The following is a 17,352-nucleotide window of genomic DNA, read 5'->3' as shown; positions in this document are numbered from 1 at the left end:
ACAATTTAAGACTTCCAGTTGCTTCCCTGAAGCAACATCTCCTGTCATCAGTATTTTCTTTCCTTTAAAACAAACAAACAAAGAACCTCCACCCCCACCACCCCCAAAAACACCAGTGTTACTCTCGAGGCTGGGGGGGCTATTTCTAAAAAGGATCTTGGTTCCTTGTCTCCTTGATGCCATCATAATATAAATGCAGAACAGACACCTATTTGGAGAAGAAAGAAAAAAAAATGTTTGCGATGTGTTTAAACCCAGATGCACTTCAGATGTTGTTGTTATTATTTTTCTCCATTGATGGTCTTGCCAGCCATTATGGTAGGAAGTTAGAACACCTGGTCTGCATTATCCTGACTTGCCTTTAAGGCTAGTGTGCAGGCAGTTGGGCAGGGGGTTGTGAGCATGCTCAGGAAAGCACTATCTGATCCTTCCTGGGGATTTTGTGATTTATGTTTCCCCTTTTTTCTTTCCTGTTGTAGTTCCTTGAAGTCGGCTTCTCTCTTCACAGCTGCTGTTGCTGCTGGCCCGGGCTGGTGTGATCCTCCCGCGCCAAAGGGACTCACAGAGCCTGAGGCTTAGATCTTCCTCGGTATCCAGAGTCTGCTGTCTTCTCTTGGCCTTTCCTTCCTCCCCTGTGCCATTTCATTTACTCTCTTAAAAGTAATTAGTAATTTAGACGGGACAGGATGTGCATGTGTGCAGGTGGGGAGATTCCGGCTCTGATCTCTGTCCCCGCCTTCTGTGCTTTGATTTTCTTGTCTACGTGCGGAACTAGAGAAGCAGACTCCTGGATTCTGCAGTGACTTCTGGGGACCCATCAACCACTTTGGGAAACGAGTACATTCCTTTCCTGCTGGTGATGCCAGTGGGGAGGGGCTTGAATGCTAAATTGAAATGATCGATTTAGCATCCATTAGAAAACTGCTGTAGGTGACTTGCTCTGAAGGAGATGGAAAAGTTTAATGAGGACAAGAGTGGAGGGGAGGGATGTAAATGTTTTGAATGGGGTGTTATGGAGGCCAGTTCCTGTCTTCTACCAGCCCTGTGGGTCAGCCTGCCAAGGTCACAGTTGAGGAGTGTGAGTGAGTGTGGCATCTGTTGACAAGCCTTTAGAGGCCTGGAGTCTTTCGGGGGATGATGAAGAAGACTGTGCCGAGGATGGGAAGGCCATTGGGTTTTTCTGCCAGTTCCCCAGCTGGATGAGTTTGGAAACTGTGTTTCATGACTTCACTAGTGGTGATCATCCTCTGAGAGGCTGATGCAATCTAACCTCACTCCCACCGGGGTGGCATAATGCCAGAGAGAGCTGAGCTGCCACTTTATGATGGGGCTGTATTTATGACAATGACCCAGCGTCTCCCCCCGCCAGCCTGTCTCCTGGGGAAACAGATGTCTTCTCTTCCCCTCTGTTCTAGATTAAATGGCTCTCCATGAAGTCTCTGCATGCAGAGTTTAGAACCTCTTCAGGTTTCCTCAAAAGAGCGGCAAAGACTTGAGTGAATTCTCTATAAGGGAGATGGAGGAGGAGACTTAAACCATACGCTCAACAGCAAACCACTTAAAATTCCCATTAAATATTCTGTTCTTGCCGAAGTCCCTTGATTCCACCCACTACTCAAGCTCTTCGGCAGGTCTCCCCACCTCTCACCCAGGTATTTCTGTAATTTTCAAAGTCTTCACATTTTTTTCCCCTCTATTTTTTGGCAGCACCTCACGGCATGTGGGATCTTAGTTCCCTGATCAGGGATCGAACCTGTTCCCTGCCACAGTGGAAGTATGGTATCTTAACCACTGACCTGCCAGGGAAGTCCCTAATTCTTCAGATTTTTATCAAACAGAGCAATTCATTTATAGTCAAACTCATAGTCAAGTTTATACACCCAAACCCATTGGCATGCTCACAAAATAAAGGACTTTAAGGTATTAAGATCCAACTTCTTCACAAGGCAGATCAATGCTATTATTACTGCTTGGGACCTCATTCCTCAACCCATGTGCTTAATCAATGGATTTCGTCCTGATAAATATAGGACTGTCCCCAAGAGGAAGCCTTATTATAAATTTAGGACTGTCCCTAAGAGGAAGCCTTATTCCAGCTGCTAAAGAAGGAAGATTTCCTCCATCTCATTACACCAGAAACTGGAAAGCAAAACCCATCATTAGAACACTGCTCAACCAGCTTTCAGGGAATCAGAGTGAAGTCAGTGGACGGCTCCGGGGGAGATTTCAGTCTTAAGTGGAGGGCAGGCCTGGCACTTTCTCTGCTATGCGGGAGTGTGTCATTCTAATGATGGTGTGACTCTGGCCAGATTCACGGATGGGTAAACCCTAACCATCTCTTCCTTCCCAGCTCTCCTTCTGGGTTCCACTCAGACCTTGCCCTCTCTTGGATCAGTCACCACAACACTCTGTTACTTCAGTACTTTCCTGATAGAGTCCTTTTCTGAATTTTATTGATTTCATCATGTGTGGTAGTTGTTTGCCTTTAAAATTTTCTTTTGAACTTTTTATTTTATATTGGAGTATAGCCTATTAGCAATGTTATGATAGTTTCAGGTAGACAGCAAAGGGACTTAGCCATGTATATCATGTATCCATTCTCCCCCAAACCCCGCTCCCATCCAGGCTGCCATATGGAGCAGAGTTCCATGTGCTACACAGTGGATCCTTGTTAGTTGCCCATTTTAAATATAGCAGTGTGTACATGACCATCCCTAACTTCCAACTATCCCTTCTGCCCAGCAAGTCTGGTTGCTTCTTGATGCCAAAGAGAGAGGCACCTTCATCTCAGATTAGGGTTTGCTATACCTCTCAAAGGATGAACTCCTTCAGAAAACATTCTTGGTGATCGCTGACCTGCTCATAGACTCACTATAGCTGTTAGAACGAGGAGGAACCTTTATACTATCCATCTTCCTTTGATGGAGGATGAAACCGAAGCTCAGAAGAATTAAACGACATGTCTAGGTTCACACAGTCGAGGTTGTAGCCAGGACTACGTTTTAATCTTCTGAAGTCTAGTCTCCGCGTTTCAGCTGTATCTCACTGTCTACCGCCAGTCATTTGTCGTGGTCTTTTTTCTAGAGTTTCTGCAAATTATACCAGAAGCTCCTTGAAAACAGGAACTGTATCTTCTCTAGGCTGTGGTTAGTTTCCCAGGGGCCACCCAGCATATGTAGTTCATGCATTTCAACAGACATTTTTAGTGCACTCATTATATTTGAGTGTTATATTTTACATATATATGTGAATATAGTGATATATATATATTTAAATATATATCTATACATTTACATATATATATATACACACACACATATATATATTAATGCTGTGGATATAGAAGATGAAAAAGACATAATTTTTGTCTTAAGAAGTCCACCATCCTTGATAGCTGCTGTAATAGAAATACTGAGAAAAGTATGTATAAATGGAAGGGAAAGAGAGAGAAATTCATCCAGGGGCTCTGGAAGCTTTGCGGACAAGATAGGATTGGGGCTGGGCCTTAAATAAGAATTTCCCTGGTAGGTGAGGGAGAGGCTTGTTAGCTGCAGCTTGAAGAGCACAAGGATATGATGAAGAATGGCTCACGGGCCACTGTAGCTGAAATGTGGAAGCTGCAGGTGGGCGGCTGAAGGTTGAAAAGGAAGGTAGAGAACTTTGATCACTCTGATGCCTTTCTCTATCATCCAAGAGAGAGGCTGGCTGTGAACAGGCACTCTGCAAACAGGCATGTCTGTGACTGTGCTGTGGGTCTGCTGACTGCAAAGACAGTGGTGTCCAGAGGCAGTATATTGTTAAAGATTTGGTGTAAGTCCTAGCTTTGCCACATACAAGCTGTATGAATTGGGAAGGTTTTTAACTTCTCTGGACCTTAAATTTTTTTTTTTTTTAATTGGAGTATAGTTGCTTATGCTGCTGTCAGTTTCTGCTATATAACAAAATGGACCAGCTATCTGTATACATATATTCCTTCTTTTCAGAATTTCCTTCCCATTTAGGTTACCACAGAGCACTGAGTAGAGTTCCCTGTGCTAGACAGTAGGTTCTCATTAATTGTCTGTTTTATACATAGCAGGGGAGAAGCCAATGGCACCCCACTCCAGTACTCTTGCCTAGAAAATCCCACGGACGGAGGAGCCTGGTGGGCTGCAGTCCATGGGGTCGCGAAGAAGAAAGAGACTTTGCTTTCACTTTTCACTTTCATGCACTGGAGAAGGAAATGGCAACCCACTCCAATATTGTTTGTGTGGGCAGCACCAGGCAGCCCAAAGGAGGATGCCCTGCAGATCCATCACCCAGCTTTCATCAGCCTCTCCATTCAGCTTTGTGCTCTGCTGGTCTTGTCTGCACTCTTTACTCTTTTGAATTGACAGGAACTCAATTTCTTTGTGAAAAATGGCCCTGGAGCTCCTTCAAGAAATGGCTGGTTCTAGGGCTGGAACAGAAAATATACAAGGTGAACCAGGAGCATCTTGTAGTGCCTGTTAAGTAAGGAAATGCTAGACAAAGCAAAACAAAACTCACAGGAAAACCCCAAGACCCACATAGTAATGGGAATGAGTTTAAGGAACAAGGGAGCCAATTGGGAAAGAGCTCCCAGTGGCCAAAGCTGGAACAATTTGCGCCACAAAATGCATAAAGTAGTGTTGGATTCTAACCTAAAGTATAACAGAAATATCTGAGTCCATATGGATGTGAATAAATGATTGAATCCGTAAATGGGGGGCAGGGGACAAATCTGTGCAGAAAAATTCCCAGTAATTCCTGTAAGTTCTGTGCCTTCAAGGAAGAGTATCTGAACTCCTCACTCTGTAAGTGCGCGCGGGGTGTGGTTTCCTCCTTCCAAAGAGTATCCTTTGTCTGGAAAAGGGGAAGAAAAGAGTAACCTGACAATAGAGAAGCTGACAAACACCCCCTCAGACAGGTGATCAAGGTCAACATCAACAATGCTAAGTGATGCTGATTGTATGTATGTCCTATGACCTGACGTGATGAGAATGGCACTTCACCTCTGTGATCGTCTTCCACAAAACGCGTAACTTTAGTCATCTTCAGAAAAAATTGCCAACAAATTTCAACAAAAGCATGTCTTACAAAATACTTGACTGTCAGTCTTCAAAACTATCAAGGTCATCACAAACAAGGCAAATGCGGGAAGCTGTCACAGCGAAGAGAAACCTAAGGAAACATGACAACGAAATGGGATGCAGTTTCTTGGATGGAATCCTGGCACAGAAGAAGGACACTTGGTAAAAACTGAGGAAGTTTGAGTCAACTATGGACTTTAGTTAGCATTAAGGTGTCAGTCTTGGGTCACCAATTGTAGCAAGTGTACCATACTAGTGCAAGATGTTAATACTAGGGGGAACTGTGTGAGTGTGCTGCGTGCTAGGTCGCTTCAGTTGTGTCCGACTCTTTACAACGCTACTGACTGCAGCCTGCCAGGCTCTTCTGTCCGTGGGATTCTCCAAGCAAGAATACTGGAGTGGGTTGCCATGCTCTCCTCCAGGGGATCTTCCCAACCCAGGGATCGAACCCGAGTCTCTTGCATTTCCTGCATTTGCAGGCGGGTTCTTTACCATTAGCACCACCCGGGAAGCGCAGCTGTGTGAGCGTGGGGGACAAACGGAATTCTTTGTATCATTTGCTCAGTTTTTCTATAAATCAGAATAAAGTCTATTAGTTAAAAGAAAAGCCTCTGGAAATAATGCAATTGCTAGAGCTACCAACGAGGTGAAGAGGTCTAAGGAATATGGTTCTTAAGCAGACAGTAGAAGTTTCATGGGAGAAATTATATCTGGGTCATAAAGGTCTGGGAATATATATCCCTTTTGAATGTCAAACATTTTCTGTTTTCAGTAACAGTTCAGTAACTTTGACTTCAGTGAGTTGATATGTACTAGTATCTTACCAATTTTCATCATAAATGGTGATTTTTTTCTGCATATATCCTTTCTCTGACTTGTCATGTCAGGAAAAACATTTCCTCTACTCACTTATTTTCAGTACTTGGAGGTCAGCAAATTAAATTGAGAAAAGACAGATTTTTATTCACATAAGAGGGCCTTTACAGAAAAATGTGACTCAAAATGGCAGTTATAATTTGGGACTTCAGTTCAGTTCAGTTCAGTTCAGTCGCTCAGTCGTGTCCGACTCTTTGCGACCCCATGAATCGCAGCATGCCAGGCCTCCCCGTCCATCACCAACTCCCGGAGTTCACTCAGACTCATGTCCATCGAGTCAGTGATGCCATCCAGCCATCTCATCCTCTGTCGTCCCCTTCTCCTCCTGCCCCCAATCCCTCCCAGCATCAGAGTCTTTTCCAATGAGTCAACTCTTCACATGAGGTGGCCTAAGTACTGGAGTTTCAGCTTTAGCATCATTCCTTCCAAAGAAATCCTAGGACTGATCTCCTTCAGAATGGACTGGTTGATCTCCTTGCAGTCCAAGGGACTCATACATACCATCTTAATAGGGCTTCCCTGGTAGCTCAGTTGGTAAAGAAGCCACCTGCAGTGCAGGAGACCCCGGTTCAATCCTTGGGTTGGGAAGATCTCCTGGAGACGGGAAAGGCTACCCACTCCAGTATTCTGGCCTGGAAATTCCATGGAGTGTATAGTCCATGGGGTTGCAAAGAGCTGGACACGACTGAGTGACTCTCACTTTACCATCTTAATAGGAGAAGGGGAGGGAGAGAGAAAGGCTTTTGTGAGAAAACAAGTGAATTTTAGGAAAGAGAAACGGGCCCTTACGAGAACAGATGGGAGATACGATACTTTCGTGATGATGTCTTTTTAGGTAATTTCTTTTCCCAGCGCTGGGCTTCTTGTCTCCAGTGATAGGAGTCAATTTTCACTGGTTTTGAAACTCTCAGCAAGGGCTTTTAAGACAGTTGAATTCTTTTGGGAGTGTCTACTTTTTAGGGAGATAAGGGGTATTAGGAGTGGGTGGGGTGGGACAGCACAAACTCCAAACCCTCTTTTCAGTGCTAGATTCTGGATTCCTTCGGTTGAACGTGGGCTTCCTAAAGGTCACCAACACATCCTGTGTTTCCCGTGATGAGGGAAACACCTTTTAGAGTTTTGGCAGTGTCTTCAGAGGGAATGGCAAGGTTGAAATGGAGACAGGATTGGACATTTAGTTTTAGGCAAGTCTATGGTAAAGCATCTGCCTACAATGCGGAAGACCTGGGTTCAATCCCTGGGTCGGGAAGATCTCCTGGAGAAGGAAATGGCAACCCACTCCAGTATTCTTGCCTGGAAAATCCCATGGATGGAGGAGCCTGATAGGCTACAGTCCATGGGGTCGCAAAGAGTCGGATCCAACTAAGCGACTTCACTTTCTTTCACTTCGAGAGCAGAGGCTTGGCTAGGTTTGGGTAAGGATTATCATCCTACAGTCCAGGACTGCTGGAAACAGCAAAGGGAGGGTTTTGAGGTGAGAGGTGCAAAACTTTAGGGCTCATACTATCTGTTTTCCAGTGAAGAGTTAATGAGTTTTTCAGGAAGTCCTGACTAGAGTCTGCAGGAATAGTGACACTATGCTGAAGAAGATGGTGGAAGGCAAGTCAACGAAGTGCATTTGGTTGGGATTAGTGGGTGTGTGTCCTCAATGTCCAAAGCCCGTGTGCATCAGGAAATGGTCCTGGGTCTCAAAAATTCACTGCAAGATAAAACAAATATGATTGAGTGGTAAAAACCCACCTGCCAATGCAGGAGACATAAGAAATGCGGGTTCAATCCCTGGTTCGGGAAGATCCCCTGGAGGAGGGCATGGCAACCCATTTCAGTATTGTTGCCTGGAGAATTCCACGGACCAGGGAACCCGGTGGGCTACAGTCCATGGGGTTGCAAAGAGTCAGACATGGCTTAAGTAACTGAGCGCGCGCATGAGCGCGCGCGCGCACACACACACACACACACACACACACACAGGATTTGTGCTCACCATACATTTGCTGCTTTCTTTTTAACTTAATTATCTATTATGTCTGCTCTTCCAAGCCCTGTATTCAGATCTATGTCATTCCTTTTTTTGGGGTCATGTTTTTAAAAAAATTTATTTTTAATCAGAGGATAATTGCTTTACAATATTGTGGTGGTTTCTGCCATACATCAACATGAATCAGCCATAGGGATGTAAATTTCCCCTCACTCTTAAACTACCCTCTCACCTCCCTTCCCATTCCACCCTTCTAGATTGTCACAGAGCACCAGCTTTGGGTTCCCTGCATTCCGTTATTTCTTTTAATGGCAGAATTATTGCAAGAGTTTGAGGCCCAACTGGCCTTGTGGCCTGTGATTGTCTTCTGATCACTTGTTTGGGGCAATGGGACAGATTCTTCCGTCGTAATCTCCACTTGTTGTTCATTCAGTCATTAAGTCGTGTCCTACTCTTTGCAACCCGATGAACTGCAGCATGCCACTGGTGCCATCCACCCATCTTGTCCTCGGTCATCCCCTTCTCCTCCTGCCTTCAATCTTTCCCAGCATCAGGGTCTTTTCCAATGAGTCAGCTCTTCACATCAGGTGGCCAAAGTATTGGAGCTTCAGCTTCAGCATCAGTCCTTCCAATGAGTATTGAGTGTTGATTTCCTTGCTGTCCAAGAGACTTCCAATTTCTTCTCTAGCACCACAGTATGAAAGCATCAATTCTTAGGCATTCAGCCTTCTTTATGGTCCAACTCTTACATCCATACATGACTACTGGAAAAACCGTAGCTTAGACTATATGGATCTTTGTCAGCAAAGTAATGTCTCTGTGTTTTAATATGCTGTCTAGGTTTGTCATAGCTTTTATTCAAAGGACCAATTGTCTTTTAATTTCATAGCTGCAGTCACTATCTGCAGTGATTTTGGAGCCCAAGGAAAGAAAATCTGTCTCTGTTCCCACTTTTCCCCCCATCTATTTGCCAAGAAATGGTGGGACTGGATGCCCTGATCTTAGCTTTTTGACTGTTGAGTTTTAAGCCAACTTTATCATTCTCCTTTTTCACCCTCATCAAGAGGTTCTTTAGTTCCTCTTCACTTTCTGCCATTAGAGTGCCATTAGATATCATCTGCATATCTGAGGTTGTTACTTCTCCCAGTAATCTTGTTTCCAGCTTGTGAATCATCCAGCCCAGCATTTTGCATGATTTACTCTGCATATAAGTTAAATAAGCAGGGTGACAGTATTCAGCCCTGATGTACTCCTTTCCCAGTGTTGAACCAGTCTGTTTTTCCATGTCCAGTTCTAACTGTTGCTTCTTGACTCGCATATAGGTTTCTCAGGAGACAGGTAAGGTCGTCTGGTATTCCCATCTCTTTAAGAATTTCCCACAGTTTGTTGTGATCTACACAGTCACAGGCTTTAGCATAGTCAATGAAGCAGAAGTAGAAGTTTTTCTGGTATTTCCTTGCTTTTTCTATGATCCAAAGGATGTTGGCTATTTAATCTGTATGTCCTCTGCTTTTTCTAAATCCAGTTTGTACATCTGGAAGTTCTCAGTTCATGTACTATTGAAGCCTCACTTGAAGAGTTTTGAGAATTACTTTACTAGCATGTGAAATGAATGCAGTTGTGCGGCAGTTTGAGCGTCCTTTGGCATTGCTTATCTTTGGGATTGGAATGAAAACTGACCTTTTCCAGTCCTGTGGCCACTGCTGAGTTTTCCAAATTTGTTGACATAATAAGTGCAGTACTTTCACAGCATCATCTTTTAGGGTTTGAAACAGCACAGCTGGAATTCCATCGCCTCCACTAGCTTTGTTTGTAGGAATGCTTCCTAAGGCCCACTCTATTTTTAAGCGAAACAAATAATCCTCCCAGATGATAATGATGACTTTCCCATAGGAAGAAATTCCAGTTTATCCAGATCTTACAGATCTTAGATAGATCAAGACTTGGCTTGAGGGAGAGCTGCCCCCTCATTTTGGGGGCAGGCCTTGGAAGCTGACTGGGACCCTTGTGCAGCCTTGGGAGCACAGGATGAGAAAGCTACAGGACGTGGGTGCTGGAGGTCTCTTGGCCAGTACCGTGCAGGCAACTCTCTAATTTAAAAGTAAATTGCTTGTCTGAAGAGTTGGTTGAGGAGTATAGCTTTGAAGACATATTCCCTCCGAAGGAGTGACTAAGTCAGCTATCTGCTGTACAAGGCAGTTTCTGAGCAATATTTTAAATTTAATTTTGTTTAATATATGTTCCCTTTTCCAGGGGAATCTTCCAAACCCAGGGATTGAACCCAGATCTCCTGCATTGCAGGCAGGTTCCTTACCATCTGAGCCATAAGGTCCCTTATTAATATCTGTAAGATATTATGATATACTTTGTATATAATCCACATACATTGCTCTCTGGTCACCCTGATATTTGCTTTAACCAGCCTGGGTGTCATTCTTTTCTCTCCATCCTGCCGAGGGGGCCTGGGATCTGCTGCCAGAATTTTCCAGAAAGTTCAGGACAGACTTACAATTCAGCCTCAGTCTCCATTGCCTTTCCTAAATTGCCTGGGAACACCAAGCCCTCCCCCAGCCCCAACACTCCTCTCCCTGTCTCTTAGCTCTTGGCAATCTTTCTCCCACCCCTGTTTTTTTTTTTAAAGAGGGACGCAATATCTGCCTCCTAAGCAGGCTTTGCATGGCCTGTAGGAGCAGCTGACAAAGGGAACAAGTAATTTCTTAGCCTTTCAGCTCCACACTGCCTCTGGTTTTTGTGAGTGGCCGGTGCACCTGTTGTGATAAGCAATGCTCGCTTCACAAGCAATTTGAAAAGAGGGCAAGCTCGGCACCCCACTCCCGCCCCCTTTCTTTTAAGTGGATGTTAATAATTTTCAGAAGGAGTGGGTGGGGGGTGCAAAAAGAGACAAGTTCTAGGGATTTATTCTTCGCCTGACACTCGCTGTGAGGATGGGGAGCTGGTAGAGGCGGGGGCCGTCCTAGTGGCTTCATTAGGGACTGAGCTGCGCCGGGAGGACGAGCCTGGGGACGTTGGCTTCATTTGGGACTAGAGGCTTTCCTGTTCCTTATTCTCTGTGGGCTGTTTTCGTTTATTTGTTCTGTGGTTCTCTAAGCTTCTTTGTTTGACCCTGGCTGGTGAGGAGCCTGGAGGACTGGTGAAAAGAAGTTTCTCCCAGCAAAACACGTTTTTGCCTAAGGAAAATAAAGGACTCCCGCTTTTCCTAGGCCAGGGGGGAGGGCACGCATGTGGCCCCTTCCATTTTTCTTCTCTTTTCTAAAGTCTATTAAACTCATGTTGGCAAAAAGTATTGGCCCGAAAGACTGGTGAGCAGAAGTTCTCTGTTTACAGCCCCGGACACACGGCCCATTGGGCTGGCTGGTCGTGCGTGCCTCAGGAGGGTAGGCTCTTCCCATGTGCTGTCCATCGAGTTCAAGTGGAGCCATTTCCTTCCTTCCCTGCCTGTGTTTAGCTGAGGTTGTGTGTCTTGGAGGCCCCCGTGAGCCTGCAGTTTCTCTCCGGTGCTGTGACCTGCAGGGCTCTCCCGCATGCAACATCCGGGGAAGTGTTTGTGAGAAGGCTGAAGGTGGCCAGTGTCTAGCCTTTCCTGTACCAACTGCCCTGTGTGGCTATTGCTTGTGTTGAGGAGGAAAAACCTTTTCCTCAACCCTGTCGTATTTGGGGTCGGGGATCTGCAAATTAAACTGACAAAAAAGACAGATTAGCAAGAGGGGAAATAAAACATTTAATTTTATAATATATATAATGATGTGTTAGTTGCTCAGTCGTGTCCAACTCTTTGCGACCCCATGGACTGTAGTCTTCCAGGCTCCTCTGTCCATGGAATTCTCCAGGCAAGAATACTGGAGTGGGTTACCATTCCCTTACTCTAGGGATCTTCCTGACCCAGGGATCAAACCCCAGTCTTCTGCATTGCAGGCAGATTCTTTACCATCTGAGCCACAAGGGCCCTTACGAGAACTCACAAAGAAATGAGACTCAAGGAGGAGGTTAGAACGGGCAATGCCGTCTGAAGAGAGGATGGGGAGGGACAGAGGAGGACTTCAGGAGGATTTCTCAGAAGGGAGAGGGGAGAAAGGTCACTGAGGGAAAGCAAACGGCTTTCTGGAAAGGTAAACCAGCCCTCAGCAGAGTGGGTGGGGAGGTATTGTAGTTGGTGACAACGTCTGTCTAGGTGCGATACAGAATTCTCTGGAGGACAGAGGATTAGGTTTGCTCTGGGGAGGGGATTTATGACAACTGAATTCTTTGGGAGGCTCTGCTTTTAGGTAGATAAGGGATTTCAGGAACTCAAATGCCTTCAGCTCAAAGTAATTTTTTTTTTTTTTTTTTTACAGTGGTGGCTTATTCTAGACCCCTCACCTTACCAAGACCTCTCTGTAGTTTGGAAAGTCTTTGAGGATTCAGGCAGCACCAAACATAGCCCCTGGCTCCCATTAGGCCTGCCAGAAAGATCTGGTAAATGAAAACTGAGTATGTTACTCTGAGTAACAGCATTTAAACGGATAAAAAGGGTCCTAAGCAATTCGTGTCTTGGTCACACAGCGCTTCAGCTGAGAGCTGCAGAGGGTGCTGGAGGGGTTCGGAGGCAGGTGAGGTGCAGTTTGGAGGGAGAGGGTGACTCGCTGTGCAGGTCCTGAGTTATGGGTTGAGATGGGACGGCGGGTCAGGTTTGTCCCTGTTTGGGATGTTAGCAGCTTATCTGAGGCACACCTCACTTCGTAATTCTAGGTGTGTTCCCTCTAACCTCGTGTTACCTCTGGGAGGCTGTGATTTGAGTCTTACCTCTGATCTGCTATTGCCTCTCTCACTGGCCATGCCCAGAAGGTAAGATTTTACCCTCGTTCTGCCAACTCTTCCTCAGGGGTTTGTCCTGCTTAACTAACTGCCTGCCAGTGTCAACTTCTTGAGAATGCCTGCTTTCAGGTATTTTGAAAAATGAGACTTTCATGGGGGATTCTCCTCTCCTGCCTCAACTGATATATAATCAACTTTTTATATTAATACTACCAAAGAGTTTGCAGCTGCAGGGAGAGTTCCAGGGTTAAGAGTTGACTTTGTACTTATTTTAAAGAATAAATGTCATACCTAAATAAGTCTTCCCTGGTGGTTCAGACAGTAAAGAATTCTGCCTGCATGCAGGAGACCAGCGTTTGATCCCTGGGTTTGGAAGATCCCCTGAAGAAGAAAATGGCAACCCACTTCAGTATTCTTGCCTGGATAATCCCATGGACAGAGGAGGCTGGTGAGCTACAGTCCATGAGGTTGCAAAAGTCGGACATGACCGAGCGAGTGACTAAGCAACTAACACTCGAATAGTCCTTACATTTCATAAGAAAACAGACTTGATAGTGCTTATTGTGGGTAATGATGCATCTTCTTTTTCTGAGTGGTGGGGTCGGATTGAATTCTGCCTGCATGCAGGAGACCAGCGTTTGATCCCTGGGTTTGGAAGATCCTTTCCTCTGAGGACAGTTCTAGATCATTCTCCCTGATAGCACCAGGGGGACAAGGTGTTTCCTGGAGAGTAGGAGATGGCTGTAGGTGGTGCCCATGCTTGGTATCAGATAATGTATTGAATTGCATAGTGAGAAAACATTGTCTTTTCAAATCTGTTTAATACCCAGGGCTTCCCCATGGTTCAATGGTAAAGAATCTGCCTGCCAATGCAGGAGACACAGGAGATGTGGGTTCAATCCCTGGGTCAGGCAGATCCTCTGGAGCAGGACATGGCAAGCCGCTCCAGTATTCTTGCCTAGAAAATCCCATGGAGTAAGGAGCCTGGCAAGCTACAGTCCATGGGGTCGCCAAAGAGTCGGATACAACTGAAGTGACTTAGCATGATGAAGTACAAGAGTTTCAGTTTGGTCCTGAAAAGTCTGGAAGATTTTCTACCTCCAACTCCCCTCCTTCTCGGTTTTATTCCTCTTTCTCATGATCACTGTCAGACAAAGAGCAGGTAAGCCTCAGACTCCCAGCCTTCTGTATTTTTAGCCGGAATTCATAACATTGCATTCATTCTGTTTATTTTCATGATTCTCTTCTGTTCATGGCAAATGATATTAGTTTTCAATTCACTGTTGGTGTCAAAATTTTATTTAACATGAAAGTACTTGAAGATAAAATGCGATCTGGTTTTTAAGAAAGATACTACACAGCAGGCCATGCTTGGATGTGACATAAATTCTGGAAGTGGTGTGCGAGGGACCGTAGGTGGGAAACAGTTTCTCTTCTTTCCTGGTGGTCTCTGATCCCCTCCTGTTCGTGAGCAGTTGTTTTCTACTGTTCTCACCTTCTCCGCCACTGCCAGTCTCTGCTGCCAGGAGGTTTTCCTTCTTCAGAGGAGGAATCCTGACTTCATGAGAAAGTCGCTCTTGCTTCCTTTTGCAGCCTGTCTCTGTTCTACCCGGAGGTTGCTGTGGAATGCTGGATGGGCACTGGGAATGTTGGTGGGGACAGAGGCGCTCTCTCCTGTTTCTGAACATTTTTAGCATTTATTTGCCCCTCCCTTGGGCACTGGTCACCTGTGTGTCTTATCCTCTCTCCTGGGGAGCCAGGCCATGCAGATTCAGGCTTGTCCTACTCCTCTCTGCCTCTTGGACAGAGCCTGGGCCATGGTTAGCACCCAGGAGGTCCCCTCACAGTAGAGGCAAGCTGGTTGGTGTTCAGCCACTGTCAGATTCACTTGGGATATTGGCAGCCTCTGGAATTATGGACAAGAAAGTCCCCGATGCTGGGAAAGATTGAGGGCAGAAGGAGAAGTGGGCCTCAGAGGATGAGGTGGCTGGATGGCATCACCGATGCAATGCACATGAGCTTGGGCAAACTTTGGGAGATGGTGAGGGGCAGGGAGGCCTGGCGTGCTGGTCCATGGGGTCACGAAGAATTGGACATGACTGGGCGAGTCAACAAGAGCAACAAGAAGGGGTTGGACAATCCTAAAGGAAACCAACCCTGAGTATTCACTGGGAGGACTGATGCTGAAGCTGAAGCTCCAATCCTTCAGCTACCTGATGCGAAGGGCTGACTCATTAGAAAAGAACCGGATGCTGGGAAAGATTGAAGGCAGGAGGAGAAGGGGATGACAGAGGATGAGATGGTTGGATGGCATCACTGACTCAGTGGACGTGAGTTTGAGCAAGCTCCAGGAGATGGTGAAGGACTGGGAAGCCTAGTGTGTTGCAGTTCATGGGGTCGTAAAGAGTCGGACACAACTTAGTGATTGAACAATAACAATAAGGGTTTAGACAGCCTGTGTCCCACGACCTCATCGTCAGCTTGAAAGCCAAGTGAAGTATGAGACTGGACACTTGATAGCAAGTTCCCGAAGGTGGGTGAAGTGGATCCCTCTGTCCTCAGGCACTTGGACCAGCACCTCACATCACAGGCTCACTCTGAAGTGACACAGTCGTCCTGATTTGGGGTCAACTGACAGTTTTCCCAGTGAACAGATGAGCACAGGCCAAAGCAGAGTTGAAGACTCACTGTGCTCCTTCTAAAATATTAAAGTTAGACCATATAGGGCTTTTATGGCTTATTCATACTGGGTGGTAGTATCTGAGCAGTTTTTCTTTCAGCCAGTATTTTTGTTGTTTAGTTACTAAGTCGTGTCCGACTCTTTGCGACCCCATGGACTGTAGCCCAGCAGGCTCCTCTGTCCATGGGATTCTCCAGGCCAGAATACTGGAGCTGGTTGCCTATTCCCTTCTTCAGGGGGTCTTCCCGACCCAGGGAGCAAACCCTCATCTCCTGCATTGGCAGGCGTGTTCTTTACCACTAGCGCCACCCGGGGAAGCCTTCGGCCAGTATATTGCATGGTAAATGTTTCACCAAAAGAAAGACAAAAGTTATTCTTTGGTGCTAATCCCGAAGCCTCTGGTGTACATTTTCATTAGATTTTTTGATGCACAGTTGTAGCAGCTTTGGTGGCCTGCTGATCATTCTGCTGCTCACCTATGATGAATGTGCATATGCAAATATCACACTGTTGACTCTGAAGTGTTTTAGAGTAAATCACCAGGCAGGCAGTGTAATGTTTTTGGAATTGAAGAACGTCAGCAGAGGCAGATGTCTGAGTGTTAGGTGCTGCTCCACGTCCCTGACCCCCAGAGGGAGACCCTCTGAGCAGCACCTTCCTGCTGGCTTGGTGTCCACACAGGATTGCTGTGATGACATGTGCCAGCCTATCACACATGGGCTCTTCTCATTAACTTCTGGGGTTGTCTCCTTATCTGTAAAATGGGGCTAATAAACTCACTTAAATTGTGGGTTTTCTTCTTCTCTTGAGGAGCCCGTGAAAGCACGTGCGTTAAATTGCCGTGTAAGCTGTAAAAAAGCTATACAAATGCCAGCTGCTTTTGTTGTTATTACCATGGAAGCCCAGACAGAAGCAGAGGCTGTTGGGAACTGGCTCTTCCCCGGGATGGATGACTGAATCTCGGGGACCTGCTACAATCACGGAGAGTATTTAGTCCTGTGTTTCCCTCAGCAGCATTGAGCAAGGACTGAGAAAGCAGTCAGAAATAGAATGTTTTCTGGTTCACGTGAAGATGTCTGTTCTGCTCTGAGTATTCTGTGTAGTTCCAAGGTTTCATAGCCAGAATTAGGAAGCACAGAGAAAAGATTATTTATTCACGCTGGCGTCGAGGATATGGTGGTTGGTTTGTCAAAAGGAAGGTTATAACTTCGTAATCTGTCTTAGTCTGAAATTCGCACTGATCCTGTTTGGCTTCCCTGGTTCCAATGGGCTGACCTCTTTCTTTGACAAATATTTCTGCCCATGATGCTGGGTTTAAGAAACCCTGCATTTGCCTGTCATGCATGAACTAGGGACTCTCCTAATGAATGAATTTCTCATAGGAAGCAGAAAAAGGAGTGGAGGGAAGAGAGATGGAACACGTTATATTTCTTTGCGGCGAATGCTTATTTTCTCCCCCTCACCTTTTGACGTGATCCTAATGGTCCCATTACAATACATTCTGCCATCTCTCTTAGCCCCATCTGCCAGCACCCTGTGTCATCTGGTGAATGGCAGGCAGGTTTTAAGTTCCGAAAAGCAGAGAACAGGCAAAGTACTGGAACAGGATCATATGTCTCCCATTTTTATTTTCAAAAATATCCCCGCCCCCACCATTTTATTGTTAAGTGTTGAGCTGGAGCTGGACCCTGAGGCTGGGACAGCAGAAAGAGAGCCTTGCTTTTGAGCGTCACGTGATGCTGGGTTGGGTTTTCCGAAAAGATGAAGGAATCTCTTTTATCAGGAATCTTCTGGAGCCAGATATTCCAACTGTGTTATTTTTGGAAGTTCCGATTTAGCCTTGTGTTGATGACTCTCCACATTCCTTCTGCTTCGTTGAGGGGGTGATTTTTGTGGTTGTACCTCGGGTTCAAGTT

This window comes from Bos mutus, chromosome 23 (assembly GCF_027580195.1).
Source record: "Bos mutus isolate GX-2022 chromosome 23, NWIPB_WYAK_1.1, whole genome shotgun sequence".
Taxonomy (NCBI): Eukaryota; Metazoa; Chordata; class Mammalia; order Artiodactyla; family Bovidae; genus Bos; species Bos mutus.
Note: the sequence above shows the minus strand (reverse complement) of the source record.